Below are 21,250 nucleotides of genomic sequence, written 5' to 3'. Positions count from 1 at the left end.
CCCTCTTCTAGAGAGAACCGAGGTTACGTTAGTAACCGAGTACGTTTTTCAATGGCAGACGTTTTACCTGTGCAGATTTCGCAGTGGGTTCAAGTTGGTCCCGCAGAATGCTGTTTTGCTGAAATGTCACTAGGTGATCTTTACTGTTGTTGAAATTAATTCCACAGGTGAAATCAAGTCAAAGGGATTATTCCAATGCCAAAAGATTTAGCCACACGAATTTTACAAAAGTTTCACTCAGATCTGGCACGTTGACCAACAGACAGCTGCTTTGAAAAATTTAACTAGAGTGTGATTACACCTTTACCACTGATTGACGAATTTTCATGGTTGAAATCTGGTCATTTTAATAGGAATTTATACAATCTTAAGCAAAAGATTTTCCTATGCAGATTTTCCAGCGTTAACCAACAGAAAGTTTTAGTTTGAAAATGATTTCTATGTGAGCAAAAATATAGACAATGGATTTTTTTGGGGGATGTAAAAGTTTGCTGAAATTTAGCTAATGTGATCACACTTTAGATTGTTTCTGTGATTTGGCCCCAGGAGGCAGGAACTTTCTATCATGAGTCTTACATCAAGTTCAGACAAGTTCTAACTGAAATCCTCATGGTTACTAAAAAGATGGATGAGCCTTTTTTAAATAAGCCAGAAACACCCTAGCAACCAGCCAGAACCACTTTACAACCTCATAGCAATGCACTTACAACACTAGTAAAGGCATAATAGCACCCTACTGTCATGGCAGCAAGCTCTCACATTTTGTTCAAAAATGTAAAAATTTAGTTTTTATTGTCTTTATTATTATTTAATTTTGTTCCAGGAGGAAGCTGAATGTACAGAGAGCGAGAGAGAGAGAGAGAGAGAGAGATAGAGAGAGAGATAAAGAGAGAGAGACTCTCTCTCCTCTCAGGGTGTGAGATGCATGCTGACTACACCACACTGCAGTAGTGAGGTCAGATCCTCTTCACCATAATGAGACGTTCTGAGAACAGGAAACTGCAGTGCTCACACACACCTACATTTCCTCAATGTTACTTAACACACCCTCTGTTTTGCAGTGTACAGACAACACAGTGCATTTCAATTGCGGTAAAACATATATGACACAAGCCCACATGCTTCTGTTGGAAGTATCACACAGTATGTCCATGTGCACCTATTCATTGCTGTAGTCTCAAATGATGTACTATATACACTGTATACTTGCCAAAGCATTTGGATTTTTGAAGGGTGATTCTGTTTTAAATGGAACAAAGAGTTGTTCCTTGTTTGGTGTTGCAGCTAAATTTAGCATGTTAGGTTACCTGAGTGGAATGGCTTTTCACATTTACATTTACTTTTTATGGCTTTTTACAAGATTTTGGTATCGTCAACAAGCTGAAAGTTTATGTGGTTACCAATTAATTGATTAAATCTCCAATATAAACTAAATATTTCCAATAGATTTTTGGCTCTAATAAGATTTTCCCAATAAACGGGCAAGTATGAACTCATGAATGAGCTGTCCTCCATGATTCTTGTTCTTTCCAACACTAGAACATGACAACTCATAATCACAACTTCAGAAGAGGGAAGTAGGAAATAGCATGTATAAAGACAGCACGGATATATGTAAAAAGCCATTTTTGGGCATATCATCGAACTTGCACTTAGATAAGCTGACATGCTAAAGATAGTAGAATCAACAGAGACAATACTACTCTTTGTTCCATTAAAATAATAATATGGTTTAAATGCTAAGCATAATTTAAGAAAACAGCAGTGACCTGTGTTATTTTAAACATGGAAGTGCTCTTCCTCGCTGTCTCATATCATGTTTCACTGTATGTAACTGGAATGTCTGTACATGGGGAACAGAGGGTGTGTAAAGCAGCACAAAAATAAGATAGAATAGTGTAAAAGTATGCAAATTTGGATAGACCTATCCAAATCAGATTTCAACAGTATACAGGTGCATCCCAATAAATTAGAATGCCATGGAAAAATTCATTTATTTCAGTAATTCAACTCAAATTGTGAAACTTGTGTATTGAATAAATTCAGTGCACACAGTTCTTTTAATTGTGATGATTTTGGCTCACATTTAACAATAACCCACCAATTCTCAATAATTTAGAACACTTCATAAGACCAATAAAATATAATAATAAAAAAAAACATTTATAGTGATTTGTTGGCCTTCTGGAAAGTATGTTCATTTACTGTACATGTACTCAATTCTTGTTAGGGGCTCCTTTTGCTTTAACTACTGCCTCAATTCAGCGTGGCATGGAGGTGATCAGTTTGTGGCACTGCTGAGGTGGTATGGAAGCCCAGGTTTCTTTGACAGTGGCCTTCAGCTCATCTGCGATTTTGGTCTCTTGTATCTTATTTTCCTCTTGACAATACCCCATAGATTCTCTTTGGGGTTCAGGTCTGGTGAGTTTGCTGGCCTGTCAAGCATACCAAACCCATGGTCATTTAACCAAGTTTTGGTGCTTTTGGCAGTGTTGGCAGGTGCCAGATCCTGCTGGAAAATGAAATCAGCATCTTCAAAAAGCTGGTCAGCAGAAGGAAGCATGAAGTGCTCCAAAATTTCTTGGTAAACGGGTGCAGTGACTTTGGTTTTCAAAAAAAAACACAATCAACACCAGCAGATGACATTGCACCCCAAATCATCACAGACTGTGGAAACTTAACACTGGACTTCAAGCAACTTGGGCTATGAGCTTCTCCACCCTTCCTCCAGACTCTAAGACCTTGGTTTCCAAAAGAAATACAAAACTTGCTCTCATCTGAAAGGAGGACTTTGGACCACTGGACAGCAGTCTAGTTCTTTTTCTCCCTATCCCAGGTAAAACGCCTCTGACATTGTCTGTGGTTCAGCAAATTCCTTGACACATCTGTGTGTGGTGGCTCTTGATGCCTTGACCCCAGCCTCGGTCCATTCCTTGTGAAGTACACTCAAATTCTTGAATCAATTCTGCTTGACAATACTCATAAGGCTGCAGTTCTCTCGGTTGGTTGTGCATCTTTTTCTTCCACACTTTTTTCTTCCACTCAACTTTATGTTAGCATGCTTGGATACAGCACTCTGTGAACAGCCAGCTTCTTTGGCAATGGATGTTTATGGCTTACCCTCCTTGTGAAGGGCGTCAATGATTGTCTTCTGGACAACTGTCAGATCAGCAGTCTTCCCCATGATTGTGTAACCTAGTGAACCAAACTGAGAGACCATTTTGAAGGTTCAGGAAACCTTTGCAGGTGTTTTGAGTTGATTAGCTGATTGGCATGTCACCATATTCTAATTTGTTGAGATAGTGAATTGGTGGGATTTTGTTAAATGGGAGCCAAAATCATCACAATAAAAAAAACCAAAGACTTAAACTACTTCAGTCTATGTGCACTGAAATTATTTAATATACAAGTTTCACAATTTGAGTTGAATTACTGAAATAAATGAACTTTTACACAACATTCTAATTTATCGAGATGCACCTGTAATTAAATGCTGCTAGACTGACAATTTCATTCAACATTTCCTTGTTTAAAAATGAACACAGGTGTGCCTATTCAAAATTGTAGTCTGAAAACCACCCGCACACCTTTCACCATCCTTTAAATTAGCAATCGACACACACAAACACAGGTGCACATTGCCTGTTATCATGGTCTGAGACACACACACACATACATGCACACGCTCCAGGACATTATCAACCAACACACACTTGTGCTGCTCGCTTCTACTATTATGGTGCTGTCTAAAACACACACACACACACACACACACACAAAGAGGATGCTGGTCCTTCTCTGCCGTGTGGTTTGACGGTGATAAAGGTTTTTATGTGTCAGCTGCTCATGGCTGCTGAACTGCAGTGTGTGAAACTGTCTTTTAAATGTCACCTTGTGAAAACGCACAGGAAACTCCCACAGGATACAAACACTCACTCTCATTTTTTCAAAGAGAATTCCATGTATAGGGTAGCGTTGTGATTCCCATTCAGGGGTATCTAACACAGGGGGTAACTGGAAAGATTTCAGTTTTGTTTTGTTAAACCTATAAAGAAATTATGAATTTAAAACATAAATATCAGGGTTTTCAAAAGATTAAAAATAATTTAAATTTAAATAATGCAATAAAAGGAAATAGTAATTGAAAAAGTAACCTGGCACAAAATCTTTATTGCTTGTATGTTCTCTTTCTTTCTTTCTTTCTTTCTTTCTTTCTTTCTTTCTGTCTGTCCTTCTGTCTTTCTTTTTTCTTAAGAAAAATTCAGTTTTATATTATTTTAGATTTTAATTATTAGGCTATTATTATATTCAGCTACTTAGAATTATTCCAGAAGGCGTCTAAATCATTCAATCCTTCACAAAAACGTTTTATTATTATTATTATTATTCTTTTACTTATGTCATAAAAACGGAGCAAATCGCGTGCGTTCACTGTCTCGCGTACTCGCGGCATGTTTCATGCGATTGGCTGTTTGCGTCATTTATTAATACAGCTTGTAATCAAACGCAAGGTGTCGCGTTGAGGTTATATAACGCTAAACATAACTGCATACACAGTACAGCAGACAACAAACAACATGTTTCTGTTTGAGAGGACAATATTGATGAATTTGTGTTTCACTCACAGTAATAGAGTGAAACATTGTAGAATATTCATTCATTCCAATATAAGGAACCCTTTTTTGGTTTTGGCTTTTAGAGTCAAATAGGTTGGAAAACACTGTAGTGGCCCTGAATGTGTGAAAGTAAGCTAAAAAAAATGAATGTTTGGTTCACAAGTTCTCGTCCCAAGTTCTGTCCTGTTCCCAGACAACCGAGGGGGCAGGATGCACCTCCACCTTTGATCCTAATTAGTCTGGGGGCAGTTTACAGTCACACTATTAGTGGTGAAAAATTATCCTCGCCTGCATCCCTGGGCAACACACTGACCTATTAATGCCAATCAAGTCCTACGCAGACCAGAGAGAGATTATGATCTAAGCAGGCCAGAGATGGAGAGATGGTATCAGCTCTCTGCTTTCAATCAATACTGGCTGATTCTAATAGGCATTGATTGCATCAAAACCTTGATCCCAAATCGCAGATGTGATTATGTAATGGGGGGCCATGACATTTTATTGAAAACAATGAGCCTGGCGGTACAGGCTGGAGGAAATATTAATCTTACTGTGTCATGTTACTGAACTCTGTCACTCCTTTGTGGTCATTTTTTGATTTATGATATATGTGTGTTGTGGCGATTGCTTGTGACAGCTGAGCAGCTGTCTAACAGTAGCATGCTAACAGAACAGAAGTATGCTTGTTATGGTCTAATTGCATGTTTAGTCAGTGAATGAAATCCAGTTTTGTTTAAGGGGTTAGGATTATTTTTATTTTTGGCATTCTAAATAAATTAAGAGTCAAGAAGTAGAGTGGTTTCTCATGCAGTGTGCATTCTAGTTGTGTGTTTAAAGTAATTATCTATATATTGTTTATTGTTTTTTCTGTTTATAGGTGAGACTGAGGTTAGTTGGTCACACAAGGAAATTGGCCACACAAAGATTACATCTTATTAAGTAAGCTTTTTTTCTACTAATTGTGCATGTTTTTTTTTCTTGCTGTCCTTTCGTATATTGTTTTCAAATACTTGAACTCTCCTAAAAAAAATTTTATTATTATTTTATTCCGGGAGCATCATATTTTTGTATTAGGATTTATAGTGGTGAGTTCCTACAGTATGGGACAACTTGCCTACAAAAGGTCAACTTGTGTTCATTCATCTGTGTCTTTTTGCAAAGGAACTAAAGTGAGTGAAAATATGTAGTTTTGTAGATAAGGGTTTATGTGCCTATAAAGAAACTAACCTTCTGAAATTAACCAGCTCTGAGAATTAGCTACTATTATGGTATTTATTATTTTCAGGGGGTTGATTTTATTTGATATTTTTAGTGTTTATCTTAATGCTAGTTTTATAAAAGTTTATATTTCTACATATTACTTAAAACTCATATTTCTTTACTTTAGTACTTCAACTCGAACTTATTGCTGTTAGTTGTTTAGTCAAGGCAGCATTTTCTATTTTAATCTAATATTTATATTTAATCTTATTTATTTATCTTTCCCTTTCTGTGTTTCATATCTTTATGTACAGACCAGTCTGAGAAATTGATGATGATAATAATAGTGTATTCTGATAACAGCAGGTACAGGCAACGTTTGTGGAAATGAATCAGGCCAGATATGAAATATGGAGTTCCATATATCACCTCAAGAAAGAGTGGGAGAGGTTTTTTATATTTTTTTTTTACAAACACATACACAGACAAACTTTCAGTGAGCATAACAAATAACACAAATTAAATCTGCAACAAGACGCACATTCAATTAGTCTCAACAGCATAGAATAGCACAAATAAATTCTCCTTCCACCACAGAACAGAAGATATCATTGCAGCTCCACTGTTTTTCATATGTTTGTGTATACCTCATTGCTTTGTGCTGCTGTATTTAAATTGAAAGATGATTGCAGACTTTCTTAAAGCTTAAAGCAGAAGTGACCATGTGATAAATGGCTTCTCTAACTCCACAATGTACACATTTATCTTTAGCATTTTTAAGACACATTCATCATGCTTGAGTTAAAGTCAGTGTGAATTGTCATGTTCAGTCTGTTTTATTTCTGTAATGAGATGCATTTCTGAGTGAAACTGGAAAAATGTAAAGCAGCACTTGATTGTATACACTGGAAATGGATTAGATGGGGAAAAGTGGCTGTTGCATGCAAGAACGCAACCTGACTGATTGAGAGTTTGCTATCTGCTTGTTGGTTAATAATATCTTTTTTTAGATATTTAGATATCTTTAGATATCTTTTCACTTTAATTTATGCCACCAAAAAAAAGGTTCAGAGAAAAGTTAGTAGTCTACTGTACATTTTTGATTTGCTTCCGAATCCAATTCAAAATGTAGACAACTAGAAATATAACAGTGCAACAAATTATAAAACTGTTTGCTCTATATACCAGTGTGTTTGCTTATGAAAGTAAGTAAAAAAAAATTAATACATAATATATACATATACAAGTTTGCAATATCAATCAGCTGTCAAAGGAAGCCTTGCACATTGACGTTCAATACTGCATCTTCTCCTATATTATAAATAAAGTGTTTTCCCTTTGAAATAACATTCCCAATGAGTTGTTTACAATAAGACTATAGCATGCATTAAAAAGTAAATGGCGTCCATTGTTACCTCATGTTAATTTTAACAAAAAGATTCTACATCAATACTTGAAGAGGAGAGGGAGAATGGTAGAGTGCTTTTAGTACAAAGAAAGACACGTCTATTTCAGTATTTAAAACTACAAACAGCCCGTCTTTCTCTTATTAACCTTTGTACCACTGTTTTTGGCTTTTATTTAATGATTGATGTCAAAAACCCTGTTGGAATGAGTTTGCTGCACAAGCTCTTGGATTCTAGGAAATAGGCTTTCTTAAACCGCCAGAGAGAAACATCATGCAGAAGAACCGAACCAGAAAACAAGAGTCGGTGAAGAAGCCCTAGTGCTGTGGTTGCACACATTGCTGTCGGTGACCAGACAGTGTACACAGATAACCTCTCCTTCAGCAGGTGTGATTGAATAGCTTAAGGCGGAAGAACATTCCAGAGATTCTCCTATAAAAGTTTTTGGTGAAGTCTGTGTTTGTAACTTGGGCTTATCGCCACAGCCTTGGGTAACAGACGCTTGCTTCGTCTCAGCCATGCAAATGATAACAGACTCCAGCGAAGGGCAAGTTCTCATGGAAATCTTCATGTGTGTGTCTGAAGGCCCCGAGATCTTTGTAGCATTCCTTGAGTATGTCTCCCTCTGTAATCAACCATCTCTCCAGATGAGACCGTCTAACGTTGGCCGCCGTGCCTGGAAGACACACACAATGCACACAATGATTGCCATTGACCGAGAGGATGGAGTGACCAGCTGTGTGTGAGGGAACAGTGACAACAGTCATGGAGACACACAGGATCTCATATAGGCATCCAAATTCAGCAGACTGGTGAGATCATTGCTGTGAGGCCACATTGAGACATCAGAACCTGCTAGTGAGATGAAACCACACATGTCAGTCCATTGGACAAGCATTAGTGTAACTGTTTGTAGTCATGTAGCTAAACCTCTACAAAAGCACACAATCTGGACCTCAGTTAAGCTAATTCTGGCCAAGGATCATCCACTTGCTCATGTACAGTGACTAACCACAGTTTGTTTATTTATTTATTGCATAGAAATTAGGGGTCTATCTGAAGATTATACCACAATAAACGATTGTATGAAGAAAATAATATTGTTAATTAATATTAATTAAAATGTATATTAAATACTATATATTTTTTTTAATTAACATTTTTCCATTTTTTTTTCATCTTAGTTTTTTTTAAATCTTTTTTTTTATAATATCGTTTATATGTTAAATAGTTTTTCGTGCCGTGTAGCTATCAAAGTGTCATCTGTGAGCAGTTGTAAAGAAACACTGGAAAAAATAGTGGAAAATAGTGTGTATAGACTGTATTTCTGTCCATGTAAACGTAATTAGTAAAGACTTTCTGAAGGAAAATACGCTATTGAAAGAAGTGTCATTTGTCAAGAACACTGACCTTTTTGTAAATCAATGCAAAGCTATGAATCAACATGAATATGTCTGTGAAAACAAGTGCATAACTCAGAAAACATAACTGAATAGAATTCTGCTCATGGATGCCCATTTAACCTGATACTTACTACATCAAATAAAACTGGATATCTTTCAAATATCTGAAAACGCTAACTTGGAAAACAGATTCTTCTTCAGAAAATGATATATTAAAAAAAGCTGTAAAAATGTCTTACGTTTTGTCCATCCTGGGGCTTTGATATGGCTGATGGCAGATTGATCATGAACAGATGAGGTCTTGTACACAGCAGTGACACTGATGCTGTTTTCGAAAGGATGTTCATCAGACAGAAATCAGAACACAGAAAGCAGCCAGTAAGAGGGTGGACACATTTATGAAGGCAGACGCTATAAATCCTGACCTTTCATTGGCAGCCAATAAATAATATTGCCCATGGTGTAAAATGACTTTGAAATTGACCATAGTGTGTATGTACACATTTTGTATGCTAGACTTAATGGCATAAATCTAGGATGGTGCCCCATAATGCAGAAAAAGATGAACAATGAATGGATATTATGTAGCTGGTACGTGCAACCGCTCTCTCAATCAATTTGTTCAAAACTTTGAACCTTCTTTCTGGACTGAAACAAATTACCCTCTTTATGAGTGAGTCACTGATTCATTCATTCAACCAAATTGATCAAAACACTGATTCATTTAGAACTGATGCTAATTACAACATTTGAGTGAGTCATTGTATAATTTACATGTTGTTTTATTTATTTTATTTACATTTTTTAAATGATTAGTTTAGGAATTATACAGTCTGTATGTCTGTATTTGAGTGAATCATTGAATTATTCACTCAGCTAATTTGTTCAAAACACTGATTCATAATTTTGCTGAGACTTAAATTATTTTCTCTGCTCGTATTGCGTAAGCTGCTTGATATTACTGATCCCCATTTCTTTTGCATACTTGCTGACACAAACTTGAGGACCCAAAATAATTCAACATGAGTCGCCCTCATGCTTCGCTTCCTTCATCTTGTTCTTTTAGGCACCAAACACTCCAATCAATGGTATTGATCATTCCTCAGCAGACTCGACCTGTCTGAGGAATCTATCTGCAGGTGTCAGTGGAGAAAAATTTATGAACTTTAAATCTACTTCACTGCACACACACTGATCATTTGAGTGACATTAGGTTGTATTTCTCTGTCATGGACGGCAATAATATATCTTAACTAGATTCTTATCTAGAATAACTGACACAAAATCACTGGAAACACTGATTGCTTGACAGATGACTATATCATGCAGATCTGTTTTGTAAAGGCAAAATATTGCATTACAAGACATTTATGCATGGCAAATGATGTGAATAGTAAAACTTACAGTATATGTGATGGTTTGGGGAATAAAGTCTTAGAAAAAAAACAATGCTGTCACTCTATTTGCTTGTCTTTATAGTTTGACACTGTTGTGCTGTTATCAATGGCCTTTTCTCTGGTCCGCATCCTGTCTACACATTGTCTATTGATCAGACTGACAGAAAAATGGTCAGTATCGGGGCCTAGATCTGTTTTAATTCCACTGCACTTTGGACCGTTTGTTTAAACTGACAAATTGTTTGTGTGTTTATTTTGTCTTTAAATTAATTTTATCGGACAGGCCCCAGCCACTGGGACAAGGTCTAGAAGTGTAACAGATTACGAAGTTGACCCTGCTGCAGTCTCAATCAATGGTGTCCAATTGTACAAAGGAACGTTGGTGTTTTCACAGACATATTCAATGTTGATTCAAAGTCTCTGCATTGATTTATCAAAAGGTCGGTGTTCTTCACAGATGACAATTCTTTCAATAGTATAATCCCTTAGATTTATAACAGATAACTTTGACTTTGCAATCGTCCTATCCTAATCTTCTTTATTCACAGTTGAATGTGAAATGTTCATAGAGACGATATGTTGCATATATATATATATATATATATATATATATATATATATATATATATATATATATATATATATATATATATATATATATATAATCATTTGCAGATAATTTATTATTAGTGTTTTGTTTTCTATTTAATAAATGTTATATATATATATATATATATATATATATATATATATATATATATATATATATATATATAGGGACTTCAGAACTGTATCCATTTAGGTCAGCAGATCTTGAGCATTTATCATCATTATACCAAAGAGGTGTATTGATTATTGTTCGTTTAAGATTGATTCCTCAGTTTGCTTGTATTTAAATGTCTTAAAATCTATTTGCTATTTGTCAGTGCATGCAAAACATGCACAAGGTGGCAAGGCCGTGCTAACTCATTAAGATGTACTATTTTCTTCAGCTATTCATTTATTTAAATTGGATAATTGGAAAGAATCGATCCAGTGGATGACTGCAGAAGAAGCATCTCTCAGAGCATCTTCACTATCCCCAAGTAATTATATGTTAAACATTTAAACACTAAATCCTTAACGTCAGCCCAAAACACCTCCACTGGTGCCTTAAAAACTGTTTAATAGTTCGTCCTTTCCCAAATACTTGATACACTGGAGGGTGTTTCTGAATATTCCCATTGGTCATCTACACATGCAAGCCTCTGAGCAACTACTGCTCACCTTGTGCACTGAATTTAGGAAATGACTCACGGGATGCTAAATCGGTTTTGGTAAACAAGCCAATTAACTCAAACTATTTAAATGTTTAAAAGAACAAGTGGGGTGAAGAGTTTTCATTAAAGAAGAACACAAACCTGGATTATATTTCAGCATTGTACAAACAAATGAGAATCAGAGAAACCAAGATCTGAGCCAGATGCTGTCTTTAGGAATGAACACAAGACATTAAGGAAGGTTGTTGTCTTTAGGTATAAATGGATGGTACCATTTTGCATTTGTTTCATATCAAACACACATTAGCTCATTACTTCATGTTTATGTCCCAAAATGACCGTCAAATAAGAGAGACTTTCAAAATATATAGTTGGAGTCCTTCAGGACCAGGACTGTGGTCCATTGCATGAGGGTCTGTCTGTGGCAGGGTATCTGCTGGAATATGGCTGCAGTACTGTATGGGCCTGCAGGTGGAGCTGTGATGCAGTGTTTTGAGTGCTTTTCGTTCAGGAATATTGCAGTGAATCAAGCATACTATGATGCCAACCAGTCTTTTTCATATACAGCAAGGTGTAAAAGTTTATCAGATTATTGGTTATGATAGTAATAAACGGCCAAAAATCATAGAAATCTGCTGGACTGTATTTATATCAAGTCTACAATGCGATTTTATGAAATGTTTAATATTTATTTTAACTCAGAGTTAATATCCTATTAAATAACATTTGCACGTTCTTTTTGTTAATTACATTAATACCATCACTTGGATTTATTTATCCACGAATATATTTATTTTGATTAATCTCTGATGGAATAAAATAATGATCGTAAAATAAATTAGTCTAACGCTAATCTCCTGACATGATTTTTGTATTACGTTTACATACTAATCTCCAAATAATCTTGTCGATCAGATATTCAAATCCGTAAACCATTCTGTCCGCAGTAGCCTATTACATTCACCCGTGTCTCCCACCCCAAATCCGTGCCACTGTGTAATGCATGCATTATAAACACATTAAAAGACATTGGGGTGCCGCATATGCCTCATTCATGCCAGCCGCGCGCGCCGATTGCAGCCAATGAGATTTTACAATTAGCCCAATCAGTGGCCAGATTCGGGATGTCACTGCGGGCAAGTCAGGACGGTTTGTAAAACAAGACAGTCGCTGCGTCTTAGCAGAAAGCCACTGACTCACGCCTCTCATCTGGTACTTGGGAGTCAGTTGCGAACCAGCAAACTCCGAAACAGCCGCTCTGACCGCAGCGCTCGTTCGCTCGCTTGCTCAACTGCTGCACGCGGGATTCCGGCTGCCGCTTTAGCGCGCTTTAAATTCCGTCAATCGGCGCTTCATAATGGAAACTATAGCGCAAGCGGCAATTTTAACGGTCACCAGAGCTTCAGCTTAGTCGTTGATGGGATTCTGCAGCTCGTTTGTCGTTGCTTCCTGGGGAAATTAAACGCGGAGGATCTTTTCGATAGAATTAAGTGTCGGTGATACGCGAAAGCCACCAAGTCGAGTGTTTTATTTGTGGCTGTGTTTGAGGAGTAAGTGAGTTGGGATTCCTGTGAAGGTGCCCATCATCCGCAGTGTGAGCGCGACTGCGGCGGTGAGGTGAAATCCGCAGCGAGAACAGGTAAGTGTTTGACACGGGACAACCGTTTAACGGGATTGGCGTTTTACATCTTGAACTCGTTATTTAACGGAATAACGCATGGGAAAGGTTATTTGAGAAGGTGAGCGAGGCGCACTACCTGCCGTGTAGTATAAGGGCGTGCTGTGAGGAGGGCAATGCAGCATCCGCACCCGCGCGTTACAGTATTGTGTAATATTTTACTCTGGAGCTTTTACATTTAAAACTGAGAACAACATATGGAGACCATTTTTAAACTGATCATTTAGATTGTGTAGTGCCTTATGACAAGCGCATACGACTCATACATTTTTGGGGTAGTTCAACCAAAAATGATAATTCTGTCATCGTTTGCTGAACCTCATGTTGTTACAAACCTTTTTTACTTTCTGGTTAGCAGATGTTGTGGGCATACAGACAGTTCAATTTCACTGTATGGTGATCAATGGGCTGTCAGTCACTAATATTATGCCTTAACATCATATCTTGTGTTCCATGGAAAAAAGTCATAGCCTATGTTCGGCACAACATGAGGTTTAGTAGGCTTAAATGACACAATTTTCAGTGTTGGCTGAGCTATGTTTATGAGCCTTAACGCTATTAGATGAGGCTATGCTCTTCCATTTGTCTCATCATACAAGGCTTAAGACGTGACTTAAAATACAAAGTGGAGATGACGCAGTTCGCATGATATTCATTTTACGCACATGTTTCTCGGCTAAAGCGCTGTTTTGGAAACATTCTTCATGGCTGGCCAGAGATTAAACGCTACAAACAGCGCACATGGGACTGTTAAAAGTCTTCAGCAAAAGGAGCCAGTTTCAAGCATGCGGCTGTGCCGCGAGAGCGTTAACTAGAGAGCGCAACTTGCTCTCTGAGCCCCGTGCGTGAGCGATTCTTCTCAGCGTGCGCGCTTTACCTGACGGCGCAGGGTGGAGAATGAGCGACTAGCATACGTGAGATTTTACCCTGAGAATTACTGGCTAATACACCGTTATGTTCAGACACAGTGGTTGTCTATCTATCTATCTATCTATCTATCTATCTATCTATCTATCTATCTATCTAGCCTATCTATCGTTTATACTGGTCTATTTACACATACAGTTGCAATTATGGGTGGGTCAAAAGTTTTCCCTAATTTACATGTGAAATCAGGGGCAGCTGCAGTAATGTCATGACTCCTGTTCTCAGAGGGAGCCGCTGACCATTTCCTTTTGAGCCATTGTTTTGTGTCTCAAAGCAACGCATCTGCAAACCCTTATGGCTGCCTCAATGCAGCATAGATCAGCTGAGGACACATCTAACGCATGTTTCTGATGTTCAGTTTGTCCGATGGACACATCACCAGTCCTCTGCCCTCACAGCTGTGGAAATGAGCATCATCTTCAGTAACACATCACTGCTGTTTGCCAGCCGTGTAATTGGCAACTTTTCGTTGACATTTTCGTTGACTTAAACATGAACTGTTTTGTTATACTCATCTTTTGTCAGCTGAGAGTGTGAGTCTGTGGGGTACGTACTGGAATCTAAAGTAATCATAGGAGTTGACACGCTTTTGGTGAGTGGTATTTCTGTAAGGATTCTATTCATAGTGGGACTTCACAGTGTTCACAGCCGCTGACTGTATCCGGAGGTTTCTGCCTATGAATTATGAAATTATGAAGATTGTGTTAATGAAGTATTTAAGCTTTTGTGAACTGAGTGGAATTTGTTCTTTTTAGAGGCTGATAAGAAACAAGGCTTTTGTACTGTGAGTGTACGTTGTGTCTGCATGTGGCCAATTAAGGCTTGCTTTTTAATAGCGTAAAGCTATAGGTGAATGCCAGTATGTGTGTGCATTTGCATACAACAATATGGCTGTTTTTTTTTTTGCATCCGTTTATTAAAAGTGTAGGTGTGGATGAATGTGTTAAGCACTCCGTGCATGCTTTTGCAGTCAGAGTGCCCCTGAGTTTCAAGGAGAAACGGCAAGTACCATCAGACTGTGATAAAACACAAAACTTAATCATTTCAGTGCGTTCCAGTGGCATCTCAACCTTGAACGCGTGACAGTCTGCTTGTCTCTCTGCCCCCAGAGAGATTTCAGAGACCTTAAACACAGTGCTATCTGCAAGGATGAATATAATGCCAACATTTTTCAAAATCTTTCTTTTCCTGGCCATAGTTAGAGATAACCTTAGAATAGATAGAATGGAATACGGAATGCATTGAATGTAAACATTATATTATTAATGATATGAGAGTGAGACTTAATAAAATATGCACTGGACTTTAAGAGTGTGTTTTCACTCTTCAGTATGAACTCAGAGCAGTTGACATGAGGCTGAATGACTGGTTTGGGAACTGGTGAATGACTCTCTCTGTCCGCTCCTCCAAAGAAGAGCCGCCCCCTCTGTTCTTATAGGTTGCTGATTGGCTGTACCAACCTATCAGGTTTAAGTTTTGCTTTTGCTGTCCAAGACAACAGCATCTGTATTTGAGTTTGGCTATTGCTCTGATATGGTCTCTAACTGGCGTAGTAATGGTGAGAATTATGGCAATATAATGGCATCTTCTAATTAATAAGGTATTATATCAATCTTTAACATATCAGTATTACGCTAAAGTACAGCCATATACTGTAGAGCAAAACTCAACTACTTGACTTTTGTTGCAAAATATAACTATTATTGCTGAGTTCTTTACATCAAATTTGATGTATACGTATTTTTAAATTTATCTGCATTCATACAGTATACTCGCAAATGGCGATATATAAAGCATATATAGCATTTCTCAACAGCTTAATTGCTTGTATTGACACAAAATGTGTCCCTGGACCACAAAACTAGTCATGATGGTCGTTTTTTGAAATTGAGATTTATACATAATCTGAAAGCTGGATAAATAAGCTTTCTATTGATGTATGATTTGTTAGGACAATATTTGTCTGAGATACAACTATTTGAAAATCTTCAATCTGAGGGTGCAAAATGACTGATGACTGGTTTTGTGGTCCAGGGTCACAAATGTAAAGTATATAATCGCTCAAGTATCTTGATTTTCCATAAAGCTTCTCTGGAACAATGACCTGACATTGGTTAGCTCTTCAATGGAGTTTATAGATTTGCTGTTCTGTATACTGTGAGAATGTGTATATCTTTACCTATAACCCAATTAATTAGCAGCTTGATGAGTTGACTTTAGGAAAATGATCTTGAACTGCATGAGCTTTGATTAAAGATGTGTGCTATTTGAACAGCTCGGTAAGACACAGTAGCCAACAGGAATCTAAGAGGAAGAAAAATCAATTTTTGTAATCTTGTTGTGCTTAATGAGACTCTGCTTGACTGTTTCTCTCTACCGGCCTGTTGAAAACGTGTTTGGGTGTGTGTGGTATGAACCTAACCCTTCTGCTGTGACTGGGTTACTATAACAGTTTTTACGACTTATCGTTCCATTATTTATATTAGCTTAGCAACAAACACACGTCCTTGATTTTTGTCCTGAGTATTTAACATGCAGTGTTTCTTTGGGAAGTAAATTAACCTTGTACCTGGAAAGTGTTTTGTGCCTTGGCAGAGCACAAAGTTTATTTGCGCAGTAAATATTTGTGTTAGGAATGTAGAGAGAGTTTCTTATTGTAGATCGGTCTATGCATCTGCACATATGCTCATGTCATGTGCGGTTCTGTGTGCGACTGAATGCATTTGTCTGTAGGTAAATGTGTGAATTGCAAGTGACAGTTCTGCCTGCTTCTGACATCTTCAGAATAGACTCCTGCTGTGCGTCCCCCATGTCCCACCGCGTGTGTGTGCTAGTGAGTATGTGAGTGCATGTGTCTGTGTGGATAATGAGGAGAGAGTGATTTCCTCCAGTGAGAAACTCCTCTTCCTGTCACCACTGTTGCAAAAGTGAGTCCCATTACAAAACCGCAGGCCATCTGTCTTAGCATATATCTGCTTCATTTTTTTTTTTTTTTTTAAAAGGGTCATATGATTTTCAAATTGGTGATCCGTCTAATTTATGATCAGAAGCCATGCAGCGGCTACTATGCTACTAGCAGTTGTCAGTACAGTGTCATTGTGAATAGGAATTTGTTTTTCAAAATTTATAACATTGCTATGATGAACTTGGTGATATGACCTTTCCATGTAGTTTCAGTAATATACCTAAAGAAAGAGAGCAGAGTATTTCTGGTGCAGATCTTCCCATGGGTTAGGTCAGGAGGATTATATGGAAAACAACCCTCTATACTGGCTTTTATATTTGCCTCTGCTAAGCCATGCGTGACAGGTAATGAATTAGTTTGGTTTCAGATGCATGAAATTATTTGAAACTTGCAGACATGCATATGTATCTTGTTCCTTTTGTAAGTGAACTTGCTGTTTGAAACATCCACCTTAAAGGCCCGTTCACACCAAGCATGATAACTATAAAGATAACGATAAAGATATAGTTCTAAAAATCGTTCTCAATATTAAAGAATAGCGGAGTCCACACCACAACTATAACGATAAAGGCAAAGAGAAACGATATCGTTGGAATCACTTTCAGAACGATTTTCTTTTTCTGATGAACGATAAAAACATTGCCAACCAATCAGAATCAATCCTGCTGTAATGAGCTCGAGAATTTAAAGCAGCAGACGCGCGTCCGCTTAGAATACACAGACAATATCGTTCACTGGTGTGGACGCTAATATCGTTATCTTTATAGTTATCTTTATAGTTATCGTTCTTGGTGTGAACGGGCCTTAAGACTCAGTTTTAAAGTAGTGTCAGTGCCAGCAAACGTGTATGAGTTTTAAGCAAGATTTCTTGTTCTTGCAAAGAGAGAGATAAGATGAAGCAAGATGTCATACTATTTCATCAGTTGTGTTCAGGATGTCGGCAACATTTCTATTTTGCCGTTAATATCCACTTATGAAAACTTCAGGATTCTCTAATGATGCACTTGTCCTTTGCTGTTAGGACAGTGAAATGTACTCCTGTTTTGAAGTGATTCAACTTCCTGTTGACTTTGGTTTCAGTCTGTTTAGTGTCTATCTAAGAGATAGATCGTGGTTTATCTGCATTTGACGTTATGCATTCTGGGTTGCCAAGGTTGGGTTTAATTCCCCTTGACAGTGAGCATCGGACTAGACAAACTAACATGTTTTTTTTGCTGTCTTGATTTGTGCAGGCACAGGTGAATCTGTTAAGCATACTGCAACCATGTTGTGAATGTCTATACTATATAACAGATGCATTGAAGCTTGGCAGTGTGTATGTCTGCAGTTGCATTTGTGTATTCAGTCTGTCAATGCGTATGTGGGTTTCTTTCTCTGTGTTCTGTGCATTAAGCATCTTCGTTGTATCAGTGAGCTTCAGTCCCTCAGCCACCCACTCACACATCTATAAGTGTTCCCATGGAAACATGACTTTTTAGCTCCATTATCCCTCTTAATGTACCTCCCCACACACAGACGTACACATACAAATCACCACTGTAGTGTGGACTAGAGGGCACCAGTGAGTGTCACCATGAGCGTTGATAAAATGCAAGGGGGAATGATCAAACTTGTCATAAATCAACATGGTTCATGGAATGGAATCGGAGACTGAATGCTGAGTTGAGTATTATTAAGCCTTATTCCTCCTTTAAAGGAGTCAACATGTTTTTCAGGATTATGAATTGTGTAGTATTTCCAAACATTTCAGAGATGCAGACAAGAAATTGCAGCTGTCGCATGATCCTCCCTACCAGCATTTTATGCCCTTGGCATCCCACATTCTTCCAGCGCCTTCAAGATAAGCGTTTTCAAGCCCTCATTGGACGCGCTTCACAAGTCGTCTTATTTGGCACAGCTAACATGAATGAAGGTGATATTAGAATCTTGTCAGAGCGATTCATGTCACTGCAGTGCCGTGGGATAGAATATCTGCTTAGAGTAAAAAGGAAGGTAAATGTAAACACACAGGTTATTTCCACTTTTCCAGTGTCACTATGATTTAGCTTCTGGGGAGTGGTCATGCATGCTCAACAAGACCCCTCGGATTCACTCACACAAGAAATGTGCCGCGTTTTAGCATGTTGGAAATCAAATTAAACAGCCTGACCAACTGCGGAGAGGGAAAGAAAAGAGGAATGGATTATGTTTCCTTCATCCCAAACCACAGGAGCCCCTGCTGAAAGGACTCGAAAGCAGCCTTGGGTGTTTACAACAAGGGTTCTGACAAACAGAGCGAGGGAGGAAGGTAAATAGAAAACAGAATGGAGTGCTGTCTTCCGGTCCTGACTCTTGCACACAGATGAGGAGGAGAAGAGCGCTGGCGTCAGGCCAGGCGCAGAAAGCTGGGCGCAGCGGCACCCGCCGCTCATTCAATGAGAAAGTTGTGGCAGAAAGTTCAGCTAGTGATTCTGCAAGCAACCATGGACTGCATTTACATTTAATTTTGTATAAAATGCATATTGATGAGGTTCATCTGCATATGTTTTTTTGTAGCCACTTGCGACACTCGAGTGGTGTGTAATCTTCCAGCGGTGGACAATAGCTCATCTGTCTACTCACACGCATGTGGATGGAAGTGAGCATATCACGGTTAGCCCACATCAAAGAAGCTACTGTGTGCCTCTCGTTCTTCATTATCTATACATATGACACCCATGACAGTTTGCCTCCAGGCCATTACCAATGTGACATCTTCACTCACGCTATAAGCTTGTCGGTCTGTGTGTGTGTGCTCATGCAAACGTTTTTGTCATCTGCACTTGAATGGTGTTATTGAACATCAGTTTGACCAGGAAACCTTAGTGCAGACACAGTGGTGGTTTTGTGGCATTGCGTTGCTTTTGCCTTTATGGATGCGTCTGGTCCGTAGAGCCTTGGAGTGGGAAGTAAAGGAATAATGCATTTTTGAGTGTGTGTGAGAGTGGGAGAGAGAGTGCGCACACACTCTGTTTATTGATGACTCATACACTTTAAATGCTAGTCCTCCAAAATGCCTCTAAATGAGCGAGTCATTTCTTGAACTCATTCTTATCAGTAATTTAACAGCTATGGTTGTCTGAATGTTGTGTTGAATAACATCATAAGACTTGACATAAGCAGCAGATATCGACTTGACTCGCAGCATGATTCCTCAAAAACCAGCTGTAATTATCACAACAGCGCTACTTATAAGCAGTCTTGAAATACAAGGTAAATCAATTTGTTTTGCATGGGGTGGAGGAATCCAATAAAATTCCATGCATGCAAAAATTGTCCTCTTGTTCTTAAACTCTGCTGCCTTCTGATTATGCTGGCTGACTTTCTCGACTGTTGTGTTGCTAATGATATTTGATATTTGAGTCGTCTCTTGTGTTGCTCCAAGAAGTAATACACATAATCGCAATGTTTTTTAATTTTTTTTGCTGGAGACTCAATTTAAGTTGCTTTTCTTGTGACCTTTTGGAAAACTGTTTCCATCTCTATTCTCTCTCCCTCTGTCTGTGCTTCCATTTGGTCTTACAGTTAATGTAGAGCTGGTGATTTATCACTTGTGTGAGCCTGTAAGAAAATGGGTTTTCTCTTAGACCAGAGGCGGAGCTGACAGATTCTTTATAACAGATTCTTTAGCCACGCTGGCTATTACAATATCTTTCCAAGCTGTTCCAGTGTGTTCAATTGACTTCAATGGGTCAGTGATTTATTTTAGGCTTTGAATCTGAACACATGTGCTTTCAGAATGCTAGATTTAATGTAAAAGCTTCTGACAGGGTCTTATTGCTGTATAAGTGTGTTAGAATTTGGCGGTCATGTTCCTAAAGTATGTCCACTCTCATTAGCTCACTGCCAACAAGAGGGAAGAGGCTTCATTGTTTATGCCCAGGGCTTATGTCCAGTCTTAAGGGCTGTTTACCCAGAGGATGACAACTTTAAGGATACATTTAACTCTAAAGTTTTAATAGTCATTCTAATTCTGTGAGAGCAGGGAAGTCCACACCACAGCTGTAATAGTAAATGGATATCAATGGAATTACTTAAAGATTATGAATGATAAAATCATTGAACCCACAGACAACAAAACTGCAATGCACATTAATAAACAGAACATTGTCTGTTGGTGTGGATTCATATAGTTATTGTTCTTGATGCAATGCTCCAATTGGATTCTTTCCCACATTTTATGTACTTACTTTGAGGGAAGATCTACAAAATAGACCTGGACACACACACACACACACACACACACACACAATAAATGTTGCAAATGACAAGATTTACATCGCAAACCAATTTTTGTAATTTAAATTAGAGTTCTGAGACTCTTTTGAATGGAGAATAACTGAAAGAAAGTCTCCAAGATTCCACTTAAGGAACACTGAGA

General features: G+C 38.0%; 1 protein-coding gene across 9 annotated transcripts in view; it reads left to right on the top strand.

Annotated features, from left to right (window-relative positions):
• Positions 1-21,250, top strand: part of plxna4 (plexin A4) — a 229,723-nt gene that overhangs the window by 7,714 nt on the left and 200,759 nt on the right. For 6 of the 9 annotated variants that reach the window (XM_059511099.1, XM_059511104.1, XM_059511102.1 and 3 more), the window contains one exon: positions 5,494-5,555. The gene's annotated coding sequence lies outside the window, so the exon portion shown is untranslated. Of the gene's footprint in view, positions 1-5,493; positions 5,556-12,356; positions 12,921-14,169; positions 14,479-21,250 lie in introns of those variants that run through there. The other 3 variants (XM_059511097.1, XM_059511105.1, XM_059511106.1) reach the window with 2 other exon arrangements.

This window comes from Carassius carassius, chromosome 26, assembly GCF_963082965.1.
Source record: "Carassius carassius chromosome 26, fCarCar2.1, whole genome shotgun sequence".
NCBI lineage: Eukaryota > Metazoa > Chordata > Actinopteri > Cypriniformes > Cyprinidae > Carassius > Carassius carassius.
Note: the sequence above shows the minus strand (reverse complement) of the source record. Positions and strands in the feature narration are given on the sequence as shown.